The sequence below is a fragment of the Acomys russatus genome, chromosome 1, assembly GCF_903995435.1.
Source record: "Acomys russatus chromosome 1, mAcoRus1.1, whole genome shotgun sequence".
NCBI classification, from domain to species: Eukaryota; Metazoa; Chordata; class Mammalia; order Rodentia; family Muridae; genus Acomys; species Acomys russatus.
In genome coordinates this window covers 84,287,179-84,301,641 of record NC_067137.1, presented here as the reverse complement: position 1 = coordinate 84,301,641, position 14,463 = coordinate 84,287,179, and the positions used below count along the sequence as shown (strand labels likewise).

At 42.2% G+C, this 14,463-nt stretch overlaps 1 protein-coding gene and 1 pseudogene across 1 annotated transcript in view; one reads left to right on the top strand and one right to left on the bottom strand.

Moving 5' to 3' along the window:
* The window catches only part of Syt16 (synaptotagmin 16), a 241,820-nt gene that overhangs the window by 37,638 nt on the left and 189,719 nt on the right, over positions 1-14,463 (bottom strand). The gene's annotated exons all lie outside the window — the stretch shown is intronic.
* LOC127190539 (cAMP-dependent protein kinase inhibitor beta-like) lies at positions 7,105-7,358 on the top strand (annotated as a pseudogene).

Here is a 14,463-nt window from a genome sequence, read left to right as displayed (position 1 = left end):
TTCCTTCAATGTGGAGGAATTACTGTTTCTGGGGGCCCTCTCTGTCTTGGAAGAAAAAGGAAGAGAGGAGAGAAGAGAGTAGAAGAGACAGGAGGATGGGAAACAGGGAAGAGGGAAGGAAAAGGGTGAAGCAGATAGAAGTCCAACAGTGGTCTGCAGATTTGCTATTGATAAAGGGTGGGTCCATATTTAAGTTAAAGCAGGCTGGTCTGGAGCCCCCTAGGCCAGAGTTGGAGAATAACAGGCATGGGGGAGGTCCTTACAATGCTTGTTTGTGTTATCTGCTAGTGACTAAGTCCCTTAATGTCTTAGGCTCCATGTCCTTTGTTTGGGGTCATTTTTAATGTCTTTATCATTACTCTGGTTTTTGCAAGCACTCAACTTCTCCAAATCCATCACTGCTGACTGATGGGCACCAATCAATCCATTTCTTGCTGATCTCCATGGAGCATCTGATCCATGAACAACAGAACATACTTATTTCACCTCAGTGTTACTACTCTTTCCAACATCATGGTAGGACCAGGAAAAAATGTTCCCAATCCCTAGATCTTTCAGTGATATTCCAATAATCTGTGCAAATACCACTAGAAAACTTCAACAAGAAATAGTCTCTCCATTCCTATTATGTGATATGCTCAGTACTCTGGTATGGTATGGACCATCACATGAAAGAAAGAACCTAAATTCAGCAGGAACACTATTAAATTCCCTCTACCTTAGAGTGCAGAACCAGCTAAGCACCTAGGAGGTGGCCATGAGGACAAATGGGAGGGACGGTTGACTTTAACATCCATTAGCACTCTTTCCAACTCTACAATTTCATTTGTACACTTAGGCCAGTTTTAAAACATTAAACAACCACGGCATTCATTTCAGATATATGTGCCAATGTATGATATCTCTACACCTAAAAAAAGATTAATTATAATTAAATGACATAGACACTCTCTTTCTTCTCTCCGTCTCTCTCTTTCTCTCTTTCTCTCTGTCTGTCTCTGTCTCTGTCTGTCTCTCTCTCTCTCTCTCTCTCTCTCTCTCTCTCTCTCTCTCACACACACACACACACACACACACACACACACACACACATAGACACCCCTTGATTTTTTCCCAGAGTCACTGAGCATCTACCGAGCAAGGCTTCTCCTTACTTAATATAATAATCATACAGTCACTATGACATCTACCATACCCTCAACATCCACTCTTCCTGGAACTTTGGACATTCCACTCATGCATGATAGACTATCATTGCTCTGATTGGACAGATGAACAGTGCCGGGAAACAATGAATTGCATAAGGAAACAAAGAAAAGTAACAAATGTGGAACTTGAAGACAGAGCCTATATTCCTAAGCATTCTGCATATCATCAAATGTCATCACATCAAGAAATAGAGCCATGTCTAGACTACTCTTTGAGTGAAAAGAAAGGAGGTTTGCCATTTAGCCTTTAATCTGCCAAAGGCTGTTTCCCTTTCGCTAGTTGAAAGAGAAAAGCAGTGAGAGGGGCAGCTGGTCCACAGGAGTATGAGCAGGCTGCAGGGTAACTGTCCTCTCACTCTGCATCTGATTTAAACATAACTGCACCTGCTATTCTAAGCCTCACTTCTCAGGGATCTCAGAGCATTCGCAGTCTAAAAAGAAAACCAGCAATCTCTCCTGAATGCCTCTGGGCAGTGATAGTGACACCATGCTAGTGACAGAAGCAACCCGTATTCAGCCTCCAGTTGGATTGTGGTGGTTTGAATAGGAATGGCCCCCATAGCCTCATACATTTAATGCTTGCTTATGAGCAGCAATGGCACGATCAGGAGGTGTGGCCTTGCTGGAGTAGGTGTGGCCTTGTTGGAGGAAGTGTGTCACTGGAGGGTGGGCTTTAAGGTTTCAAATGCTCAAGCCAGGAGCTCTCTCTCCCGCCCCCGCCTCTCCCTGCTGCCTGATGAGATATAGAACTCGCAGCTACCTCCCCAGAACCATATCTGCCTGCATGCCGACATACTTCCTGCCACTACAATAATGAACTAAACCTCTGAATATATGCAAGCTCCGAATACATGCTTTCTTTTATGAGAATTGCCATGGTTGTAGTGTCTCTTCACAGCAAAAGAACTTTGACTAAGACAAGGGATCTAGGCATTCCTCTAGAACTTGGCAAATATTAACTTATTTACTCCACACAACTACCCTGTGAAGCCAGGATTGTTAATATGCTTAGTATCAGTCACTGGCAGTTTTAAGTACAGAATCAAGATTCAAGCCCCGAATGTCTTGCTCCAAATACTTTCTCAAGAAAATCAGACTTCTTAAATCCTGTGCAAACTGTGTTCTTCACTAGGAAAATGAGATCATGCTGTTTTGACTCTTAGGAGCATCTATTCCCCCACTTACAGAAGGAACATGATTTGCCCATGGTCAGCCCAAGCCAGGACCAATTCCACTTCTCCGGGGTTTGCAGTGAACTGTGTGGCCATCAACTCTACAGTCTCTCTTCCTAATGGTTCTCTCCCAAGATTCAAAGTTTGGTTCTCATTTGCTTTAATGATCCAATTACCTGCCTTTAAATAAAACCATGTCAACAACTAAATAGCTGATCTGGGTTTCATTTAATCCCATCTCTGAAAAATCAGTCTCGGCTAAATTATGACACTCATTTCAAACAAAAGGCAGTGTTTAATGGAGTACCATGTGAATATCAAGCTCAAATTTCTTTCAAGATAAGTGTCTGAAAATAGTACAGAGGTAGGTTTTTACTCAAAATCTTGACTCTGTTAGCAATTAACTTGTCAATATGACAAGGAAAAAATCCATAATTACTTTGGGTGTAGATAAATTACTTTGCTCTGTATTCCTCTTCAAACTGGGGTTCTGTTTGCTTCGTTCAATCAGAATGCAGATAGATAGATCACTGATAGCTGTCACAGAGGACTGTCCTCTAAGCCAAAACCATCTTCGGAAGTCTGGCTTGGCCCATTCACAAAAGATCCTTACAGTGGGGTTTGTCAACTGTTGACCTTCCCTCACAGAAAGGGGCAGCAGAGAGAGTCACAGGGCCCTTGCCTGAGTAGCCAGACACCCACCCAAACAAGTTGTCTGAAATTCTGCCTTAATTGCTGTGGCCTCAGGGAGGGTTCACACACAGGATTAAAGTATGCAGTTGAAAAAGATCTAGGGAAAGGCCTCAATGTATGTAGCTTTATGAAATCCCTCATCCCTGCAAACTAAAGACTTCCCAGTGCAGCCTTTTCGGGGGGGGGGAGAACCTACACTCCTGTAAGCAACCCCTCAGCCTCAGCCATGCTCTGTGAAGAAGCCCAATGCACTGATTGCTCCCAGGGTAAGCTCTGTTGGAATTGTTCCTTGGTTTGCTTTTGGAACCTTGCAAAGAGGGCTGTACGTGTTTAGTAACAGTATGTAAGCACCTTCCACAAATGAGGAGTCAGAGTCTTTGCCATCCTTTGGATGCTCAGCCACCCGGCTTTACCCCTTTACTTACACACTACCTGGCTAAAACCAATGGCTTCTCCTACTGCTGCAGTTCATGAACTGACAGACTCGGTGAATCTACCTCACAATTTAGGACAATGCCACGAAATTCCCCTCCTTCTAATTTTGACTGAGTTGTTTGTTTGTCTGTTCGTGTAAGGAGGAGCCAAGGAAATGCTGCTTTCATCTTCTGGGTGGGAGAGACAAGAAGGAAAGCGTTCAGCACAACACGGAACTGCTGGATGCAGCACCAGCCAAGGCTAGAGCATGCCGGAAGAACGTGAACGAAGCTGTCAGAATTTGACCCTGGCATCTTCCATTGAGAAATGTGTGGTCTTAGTGTCAGTAACTTCAGTGTCCTCATACTGACATGTCATACTTCTAAAAGTGGTTGAGAGAACTACATGAGATAAACCAGGCATCCATTCACACTTAGCCAATGCTTGACACGGGGCATGCTCAAATGCTACTTATGATCACGACAATTGCCACCGTGCCATGGCCCTGTGTGTGAGCCCCTTAACACAGAACTGCACTTACATGCAAAGGGACAAACATGCCTGTTGTCTTGCAGGGTCTGATTTGAAAGCTGATCATCAGGCTTGTTGGAGGAAAAGGAGTAGAAGAAACAAGTAGATGAGGCTGATCTGACCCTGTGGGCTGTTTCTCACCTTACCTTGCGATCCTTTCTGTAAGCCCCCCCGGGGGGCGGGGGGGGGGGAGGAACGCTCTGGGGGATTTAGCAGCACTGTCTGGAAGTGGGCAGTGCCCAACACCTGTTCATTTTGTTGCTTCTTTAAGGGAAAAGAAAATTTGGAAGAAAAAAAAACTCCTGCCAACTGGCAATGCAAAGAAAGCATTTCTGGAGTTTTTCTGCTCTATTTTACAGATGGAGGGGAAAAAAATCGTAAAAGACCGCCGCAGCTCCAAGCTTCTTGATTCCTTCCACCCACGCCAGTACAATTAGGTGGAGGCAAGCATCGCTCCCTTCTTATCGGCTGAGAGTGGAAACAGGTGGGTGTGGGCTATGCCGAGCAGTACCTGGTGCCACCTGTAACTACAACTGCAGGGAGTCCGTTTCACAGACGACTTCTCAAATACCTACCGCAAATATCTTCCCACGGTGACAGAAAGGAGGACAAGAAGTTGGTTAAGATGAAAAAGCAGAAAGGAGGTCAGGTGTGACAGCAACTGATTTCAAGTCCTATGGGAAAAGGGTACCTTTCCAAGAGCCTGGCACAGACATCCCTGAACTCCTGGCAGAAAAGGGTTAATAACCCATCTGACCTTGATGCTTTTCTGTTGATGCACTGTGGAAGTTGAGTTCTGTGTCCTTAACACTCTGGGGAGTATTTAGTTTTGACATGTGACATGGTTTGTCTTTTCTATAGCTTTCTCCGTGGGATAAATGTGAAAACCTCATCATTTCAAGACATTTGAAGAGCACTGATACCACTCAAGCCTTTGATTCTGTAGAGTGGAGTCCTATAGCATGAAATTACCTTTGAGAGTTAAACAACTTGGTAGTGGCAGGAGGGAAGGCCAGTGTCTGATTGTCCTCTGTGCATCTGCCTTGTAGGCCTACACCCTCCATGACTTCATGGACAATTCTACTTCTTATAGGAACAAAGAAATGACACTTAGTTAAATACAAATGAAGTAAGTAAAATATATATATCTTTCACTAAATTAGTAGCACAGAAAGCACTACATTAAAAACATTTAAGTTAATAATATTATTTCAGTTTTGATAATACTGGAGTGACTCTTACAAATAAAATATCAGTCCATGGGGAAAAGAAATTTAAACAGATTGGTTGCAAATACAGAGCAAAAACAGACAAAAATTGGATGGGATTTGGGTTGTTTGCTGAGAATGCTCCTGCATGGGGCAGGGGGGGCACAGGGATTAGGAACTCTGGAAGAGGCCTTACTGATTTGAGGTATCAAGGGACAAAGCTCAAGGCAATCAGAGCAATTGCAAATAAGCAGGGTAGCCGCCCCCCAAAATGGAGAGAATCATTGAAAAGGAACCCTGACATTGACATGTGAATTTAGCTCAACTTTTGACTATAATCTGAACCATCATTGCATGGGGAATATCTAATCAACCTAAGCCAGGAGGCTGAGGAGCTAGACTGCCACGTGCTGCCCACTTTAAGGGAAACTGAGATAGGAGTTAAAATCAGGTCAAGTTAGAGGAGCTGAGAAGTCCCTCCGCCTTGTGACCAAACTCTAGAGGGTCGGTCATAGAAGTGTGACCAAGAGTAAAAAAGAAACAGTCTGCCTAACAAGATGTAAAGCTAACACTTTGTAAGGCAAAAGGAATCAGCTGGTATTTGCATTTGAGAAAAGCACCAGTCCTCAAGTAAGGGGGAATATTCCAGTGACTTCACATGTCACTCGGAATGCCCAGCGCTCAGCCGAAAGTGACCAGACTCACAGAGAAACAAGTAAAGCATTCGTCCAGGGAGAAAATCCTGCCAGAAGTGGTTGTCAGAGACAGAACCTTCCAAACAGTTAAAGGAAAACGTGATCCCAAGGACTGTGCAGAATGTGTAATTCTGCGTGAAAGAACCAAATAATCAAATGTTCTAAAATTGAAAACCATCTCTGAGGTTATTTTGACATGGAACTGGATCTGTTTTGCAGCCAATCAGAAATAACCATACTCCAAGACCCACAGAATGTAACCAGTCTGTATCTGGCTGAACAGAAACCTTTTATTCTCCTGAGATCACGGGATCACTCTTTACTTTTTCCTCAGAATACCAGGTCTCGGGCTGAGGTCCTTGATCCACTTAGGGTTCAGATTTGTGCAAGGTGAAAGATAACCAATATCATTTCTGCATGTTGAAACCCAGGTTTCCCAGCATCGTTTGCTGATGATGCTCTTTTCTCCATTGTATATTTTTGGTGATTTTTGTCAAAAATCAGGGAACTGTAGTTGAATGGACATATCCAGGTCCTCAACTCTATTTTGTTGATCCATGTGTCTGTTGTGTGTCAATTTTATGCTGCTTTTATGATGGTAGATTTCTAGTATCCTTTAAATCGGGGATATTGTTACCTTATACAATGTCCCTTTTGTTCAGGATTGAGTCGGATATCCTTGCTCTTTTTTATCTCATATAAAATTTTGTACTTTTCTTCTATGTCTGTGAAAAATAAGCATTGGAACTTCTATGGCAAGTGCATTAAATCTAAGACTATTTTTGTTAAAACGGTGACAATTAAGCAATTCTTCTGATCCATGAGTATGGGTCATCTTTCTATCATCTAGCATTTTCCTCAATTTCCTTTTTATTTATTTATTTATTTATTTATTTGGTGTCTTAAATTTTTCATTGCACACAGCAGAGGCGGAGGCGAGCTCGAGCCCCGTCACAGCTCCATGCCGCGCAGCAGTGCCGCAGAGAGGCCGGCAGGCGGCACTGCCCGCAGCTCCTGCGCGCAGCTGGGGTCATGATATATACTGAAATCTGGAGAGAGAGGAAACCATAGAGTCACTGAGACCACGCTCACGCAGGAAATATAAAGGAAAGAAAGTTCTACAACTTCACCCTTCACCTGTTGTAGACATAACAGCCTATTTTAACCAGAAATTTATGCTGGGATGAGGACAGATTCATCCGAGATGACGGATGTAGAGTCTGTCTGTGATCAGGAACTTCGCAGCTTCAGCAAGGGCTGGGACACTGCAATGCCTTACCCAACGTCCATAGTTCAGTCACTACCGATGGATCCTTAGACTTCCCACTTAAGCTGGGGGCGTTGTCCATGAAGAAAGATGTTAAAGAGAAAATTGATTAAAAAAAAAAGAAAAAAGACCAAGACCAACTGAAGAAGCCCCTAAGTTAGGAAAAATGAAGCTTAGAATTTATCAAGGGTATTGATTTTACGCACATTGAGAAACGTGGTGGCTATGCATTCCTCAGGTGTTTGGTTTGGTAGTAACAGTGGTAATATCTATGGCTTTAAGTAATTTGGTTATGATGCTCTGTCCTTAACTGCAGCCATCCTACCCAAATGGGTTATTAAAAGGCGTTACTTTAAAATTGCACCCAAGGAAGAACACATTGTTTACATCCAACAAAACCCACTGTCCGTCTTGGGATACATGTATAATTCTGTTTAGTCAGATACACATATAATTCTGTTCTTATTGACTTAGAAAATTTTTCTTGATATGTATAAACCAAAACCTACTAATTTAATACTATGTAGAACTTGTAGGAAATTATATTTTTTGGTGAGATGAAATTAATAGTAAAAATCACATGTGTAAAATGTGTTTATTTTTAATCAAAAGTACACCATATTTCCCCCAAAAGTATTAGGAGAGATCTGGAAATATTGTAAAAGTTGTGACGACATAAATATCATCTAGCCTGTGTATACTGTGATTTTTCATATGGACCCACAGAACGTAAAATTTGTGGGAAACTGCTTATCTGAAGCATGTGTGTTAAATAAACTTCACTATATTCCTTAAAAATTTCTTCATTGCAAAGGTCTTTTGTTTTCCAGGTTATGTTTGTTCTTAGATGTTTTGTTTATCTTTGTGTTTAACTATTGTGAATGGGACTGTTTTCCTGATTTTTTTTTCTACTCTGCTTTGTCATGAATATATAAAAAGGCTACTAAGTTTTTGTATGTTGATTTATATCTTACCACTTTTTTGAATGTGTTTATCAGCTCTAAGGGGGCTCTTTTGACAGTCTGTAGAGTCTCATGCATAGAATCACATCATCTTAATAATTATACTATTTTTATTTCTTTTTCTTCTCATTATTCTTCTTTATTTATTTCTCTTGTCTTACTGCTCTCACTAAGACTTCCAGCTCCATATTGAATAGAAATGAATGGACATCCATGCCTTGCCCCCATATCTTAGTGGGAATGCTTTGAGTTCTTCTCTTCTCCATATGATATTGCCGATATATTTGTCATATATGGCCTTATCATATTGAGGTATGCTCCCTTCATTCCTACTCTTTTCACATGAGGGAATGTTGACATTTTGTCACAGGATTTTGATGCACCTGTTAACATTATCATGTGATTTGCATCTTTTAGTGTGTCTTAGGATTGCTACTGCTGTGATAGAACACCATGATCAAAAGCAATTTGGGGAAGAAAGGGCATGATAGGAATGCTGAAGTATAGCTCTTCACAGCTGATGCTTCTGGTGGGGGCAGGGAAAGGACTCGGTTTTCATTAAAGGCCTGGCCACTGCAAGTTTGACCATGTTCCAGGGAGCAACACAGCTTGGCCGTGGTGTATTTCTTTTTCTTTTTTGTGGAAGAGGACACAAAGGTGAGGAAGGTGGACCCATGAACACTGGGAAGTGAGTGTAATCAGGGTGCATTATGTGAAATTCACAAATAACCCATAAAAATATTATGTTGGAAAGAAAGTTCCCCTTTCACCACATCAGCACCATCATTTGTTATCATCTGTGTTCCTAACGGAAGCCATTCTGACTGGGGATGGCTAACAACATCTAACACTGTTTTAAAGTTTTTCCTGGCCACTTGATTCCCTTGAGAAGTCTTTGATCAGTTCTACAATCTGTTTTTAAGACTAGGTTGATTCTTAACGCTTAACTTTTTGTTAGACTATATGGTATCTAATTTTTTTGTCAGCAACCCTATTGCAATTTCTAGGAACTCTCTTTAATAGCTCCCTGTCTGGACTGTTTCTTTGGGTGTGTGTGTGGGGGGGGGTGTTACAGAGGCCTCCAGCATCTCTTGTTCTCAACCTGAGTCTACAGTCATTGATAACCACTACAAAAAAAGCTTCCTTGCCCATTATAGTCAGAGGCAGCATGGATCATGGACTTCAACATGGCTTTTGGTGACAGCACACACCACAGATATCCACACCACTTCTAGAAGCAGCATGGATCACAGATAGCAGCATGGCCTCCTGTGGCAGTACAGGCCATAGATGTCAACACAGTGCTCAGGGGCAGCATGGACTTCAGACACCATCATGGCCCTCAGGACAGCACAGGTGATGGACATCAACATGACTTCATATGATACCACAGACCATGGTCATCCACGTGGCCTACAGACATCAGCATGACCTCCAGCAGGAGCACAGACCACATCTACAAGGCCTCCTGTAGCCGACCACAAACACCATCATGGCCCTTGGTGGATCATGGCCCACAGACATCAACTTGGACCACAGAAAGCAGAATGCTTATACACTTCTAATGAGATATAAACTAGTTTACTCATTTTGAAAATAAGTCTGGGGGTGTCTCAAAAACCTAGAACTAGAACTGCCATATATCCTAGCTCCACATCTAAACATACACCCAAGGGACTTTATACCCTGCAACAGGGATGCTTGCAAATCCATGTTTATTGCTGCTTCACTCACAATATCTAGGGAATACATGTCCACAAACTAGATGTCCATCAGTAAATGAATATATAAGAAAGATGTGAAAATGTGGTAATACACAAAATGGAATATTGGCTGTAAAGAAAAATAGAATCGTGAAAATTATAGATAAATGGGTGGATCTGGAAAAATTATAATGAGTGAAGTGACACAAGCCTAGAAAAACAACTGTGTTTTCTCTCTGTATCTCTGTGTCTGTCTCTGTCTCTGTCTGTCTCTGTCTCTCTCTCTGTGTGTGTGTGTGTGTGTGTGTGTGTGTGTGTGTGTGTGTGTGTGTGAGAGAGAGAGAGAGAGAGAGAGAGAGAGAGAGAGATTGATTCAGTCACTGGTTTTAAATAGTTCATTTTGTACATTCAACTCAGAGCCCAGGTGGAAGCCAGGAAACTAGTAAGGGGCCTTTTAGAAGGCGGCACGTTAGGGGAGGAAGTAAAGATGTCGAACCCTGAAAGCAAAGAGGCTTCAGCAGGGAGGGGCCATAGACTATATGAGGAAAGAGGTGGAGGAGAGGCCTAACCCAAAGCAAGAGTGTGGGAACACCCATATGCAAACACACTACCTCACAACCAAACTAAAAACATAATTGTAGGGGTTGTAGATAATGAAATGAAGAAGAAAAGAGATACTGGAGGTTAATGGGTTAAGCATATGGAATAAAGAGAGTAGGGGAAAGGAAGGGATGGTTGAGGTATCCAAAATTAAGGAGGTATGAACAGGCCTTTTAAAAATGAGTTCTAAAACCAGGCATGGTGGCGCACACCTTTAATCCCAGAATTCAGGAGGCAGAGGCAGGTGGATCACTGTGAATGGGTTCAAGGCCAGCCTAGTCTACAAAGTAAGTTCAGGACAGCCAAGGCTACACAGAGAAACCCTGTCTCAAACCCCACCACCACCACCAAAAAAAAAAAAAAAAAAAAAAAAAATGAGTTCTCATTGTCCTAGCCTGTATGGTGGACAATGACATTCCCAGATTACATGAATTATTAAGTGAAAAACCTAGTGCAAAGCACGGGATACCTCTTCAGTTATTAGTCAAGAAGCCCCCAGAAGGCTCTGAAACAGCATATGCTATTGCTACTGCTATTACTGTTGCTCTTGGCTATTCACTGTAACTACAAGGTAAGACCCTGTTGCCAACAACACCATGTATCTTGGCTTCAGGGTGTAGAAAAATCAATTTCAAGCCAACCAGGAAACCTTCTTCCTGCAGGCTAGCTTTCATAGTGCCAGACGGTGCTACACAAGCTTCTGGGAAGAAAAGACATCAGTGGTCTTACCCGTTACCAGATCTCACGCGCTACAATACCAACTCCCCAGGCAAGGTAAGCTCACTGGTACAGTAGCAACACAGCTGTTAGGAGGTAACTAACTGCTTTCTGATTATAGTTGAGGTTTATTCCGCAGAAGGAAATGTTCTGCTTGCCATTGTGATCCTGGTCAAGAGACTATGGCTGGGGAGGTCCTGGGCTCTAGGGTATAGCCTGCTCCTGGTACTAACCAGTCCCACTGTTCTCAATGTTGGCCAGAGAAGCTTCTTTCTGTTGTGTGCAGCTGTCTGTGGTGTGATGACTAGCTGAGCAAAGTGCTGAGGACAAGAGAGTGGGTATTCAGCCCTGAATTGGTGCATCTATAGCCACCCCGTTATCTCCACCACCCAGGTCAGGCAAACATCTGAAAAGAGGAGGCAGGAAGAACACAAGAACTGGAAGATGGGGAGGCGTGCCGAAAAATGCTGCCTTCTGGACACAACATGTTCATGACACCCATGAACTTGCCTCTGTGGTCACCTGCAAAAAGGCTTCTACAAGATCAAGCCAGCCAAAATTCTAGATAAACAGGTCCATGATCTCCAAGCCCCACCCCATATTGAGGAGCCCCTGGTCCTTGGTAGGATTTCTACGTGTCAGATGATCACTCTGTACCCACACATATATGGGCATCATTACATAGCTTAATGGGCTATCAAAGTAACAAAACCATGAAGTTGGGGAGGGGATTGTGTTGGAGGGAATATAAGGGAAGCTACAAGGGAGAAAGTGTTCATCTGAGAAATTCTCTAAAATAAGAAAAAGCTTAAATTTAACCTTTTGTCCTTTGAATGATATAATTAAGAAATGAAACAGGAACGGCCACAGACGGAGGGAATTGAGATACAGGCTGCACATATGAGACAAAGAACTTCCATACAGAATGCATAAGGCTCCATCACAACTCCACAGTAATACAAATTCATACAAACATCCGACTAAAAATACCTCTAACAGACTCATCAGAGACCATTACAAGCAAACAGCCTATAAATGCATAAATGATGATTTGGTACTCACAGAGTTAACATGAACTAAACCACAATGAGATCTCTTTCTTTCTTTCTTTCTTTCTTTCTTTCTTTCTTTTTTTTTAAGAAAATGGTATCAACACTGAGTAAGTAAAGTACTTGGAGCCCTTAGATACTTAGTAGCTACATAAAATAAAACACTACTTTGGAAAACCAAGTGGTACTTTCCTAAAACTTTCAATGTAAAGCTGGCTGTGTGATGAAGCTGTCTTTCTCAATAACCTCCCAAGAGAAACAAAAACCCACATCCACACCAATGCTCAGAAAAACTTAATACTAGCTACAGTCTGAAAGTAACACAGACATCCAGCAACAGGCAGGGAGACAAATTGTGCTGCTATCAATACAAGACAGAAACACCTGCAATCAAACAGAATGCTCAGGCTATGCATACTACAGTCAAGCAAAAAGACAGAGTGCACATTATGCTATTGGCATATATGTCAATATGTCACATATTACGTATATACTATGCATCTATTATACTACTTTATTATATTATATGCTATTTTGTATTTTAGTATACTATGTGCTATTTAATATTTATATACTATTACATTATTTTATATTATATGCTATGATACATTCTATATAATTTAAAATAATGCATGGCGAGAGAAAACAGGCCACTCATATAGTGGGAATGGGGAGGGGAATGCTTTACAAAAAGGGCAGAAAATTTTTAGAGTAATGTAAATGTTGTTTTCTTGATTGTAGTGATTATTTAACAAGTTTGTCAAAACTCAAGAAATGTTATATATATGTATATACACACACATATATGTATGTATTATTATATATGAGTTGTCCCTTGATTAGTTTTTTAAAAGGCCGACTGAAGTAAAGCTATCTGCTCTGGCAGCATGACCTGTGACCTATATTAAGAAACAAAACCTCCTCCAGCTGTCTCCAATCCCCGTCTCAAGCCATTTCTGTTAGTGGCGAAGGCTCAAGTCCGCGGTTTGAGGACTGCACCCGACTCTCTGCTCGGAACCTGGGGAAGGAAGCCTGGCTCCTGAGTACCACCAGGTGCAGCATCTTTCTTTCTAGTCCTGTTCCCTTCTCTGCACACCTTGAAAATTCTGGCTTCCTTATCTCTATTTTCAGGTCCTATGAAAGCTTTGAACTTAAGCCCATGCTGTAATTTCCTGGATCCTCTTCCTGTGTGAGTAGGCACAGACTGAAGGAATCATAACTGATGACAGATAGTACTGGCAACCAAGACCTCTTTCTTCCCATTAGCCCATACCAAGAAGTAATGTTTGACTAGACTGACTAGAGGGTCCTTGCATATCTGAACAGGAATTTGTGTTGCTAATGGTTCAGCTGAGGAGTGAGCCCTGCATCCAGGACCCTCCTGTCCCTCTGAAGGTTATTCCTTCTCTGTACCAAGCCACACTCATCCGAGAAGAGGCATGGCCAGAGTTGTGGTGGGATGGTGGATTGTGACCCTGGAGATCACTAGAAACTACAGACAGCACCAAACAGATTTGATCCTGATAGGCATTGCCGAGCCCTCTTTTGCGCTATCAAGACTGTCTCAAGTACCACTATTTTCTGAACATTTGGCTTTGACAATCACACAGAGTTGTTACATGTCTGCATCGGGGCTCTCCTGAACTAAAAAAGAAAAAAAGACTGTCAACTTGCCTGAGTATTTTCAGCTCTGTTTTCTAATTTGCATGCCTCCTCCAAGGGAAATTGTTGATAGGACCCAAGTGCTGTGCTGTTTTCCTACTATGATGGCATTTACATATAAATTAATGACCAAGACTGTAATTTACTTGGCTGAGAACTGAGGTGGCCTGATAATTAAGTCTCTGCACATGCAGGAAAGCACAGAACTAGAAAGGTTGTTCTTGTTTTCCTCCCCCACCCCCACATTTCCCTATTACTCCAACAAATGCTTATAAGCAAAAGTGAGTCAGTGAATTACAACTTCTCTAATTAGAAAGATTTTCCTCTCAGTTTTTTTTTTTTAAATATCTTCTTTCAATTAGCTTACAAAAACACTGGGTCTCACTATGACATTTTCATATATGCATCCTGATACGGGCACATGCGTGTGCATGTGTGTACACCTGTGCGTGCATGGAGGGCACAGGAGGACATCCGCTGTCCTGTGCCATCATGCTCACCTGTGTTATCACCTGTGCTGGTGAACAGCAAGCTCCAGGGATCCTCCCATGTTTACCCTCCATAGCCCAGCTGCCATGTGGC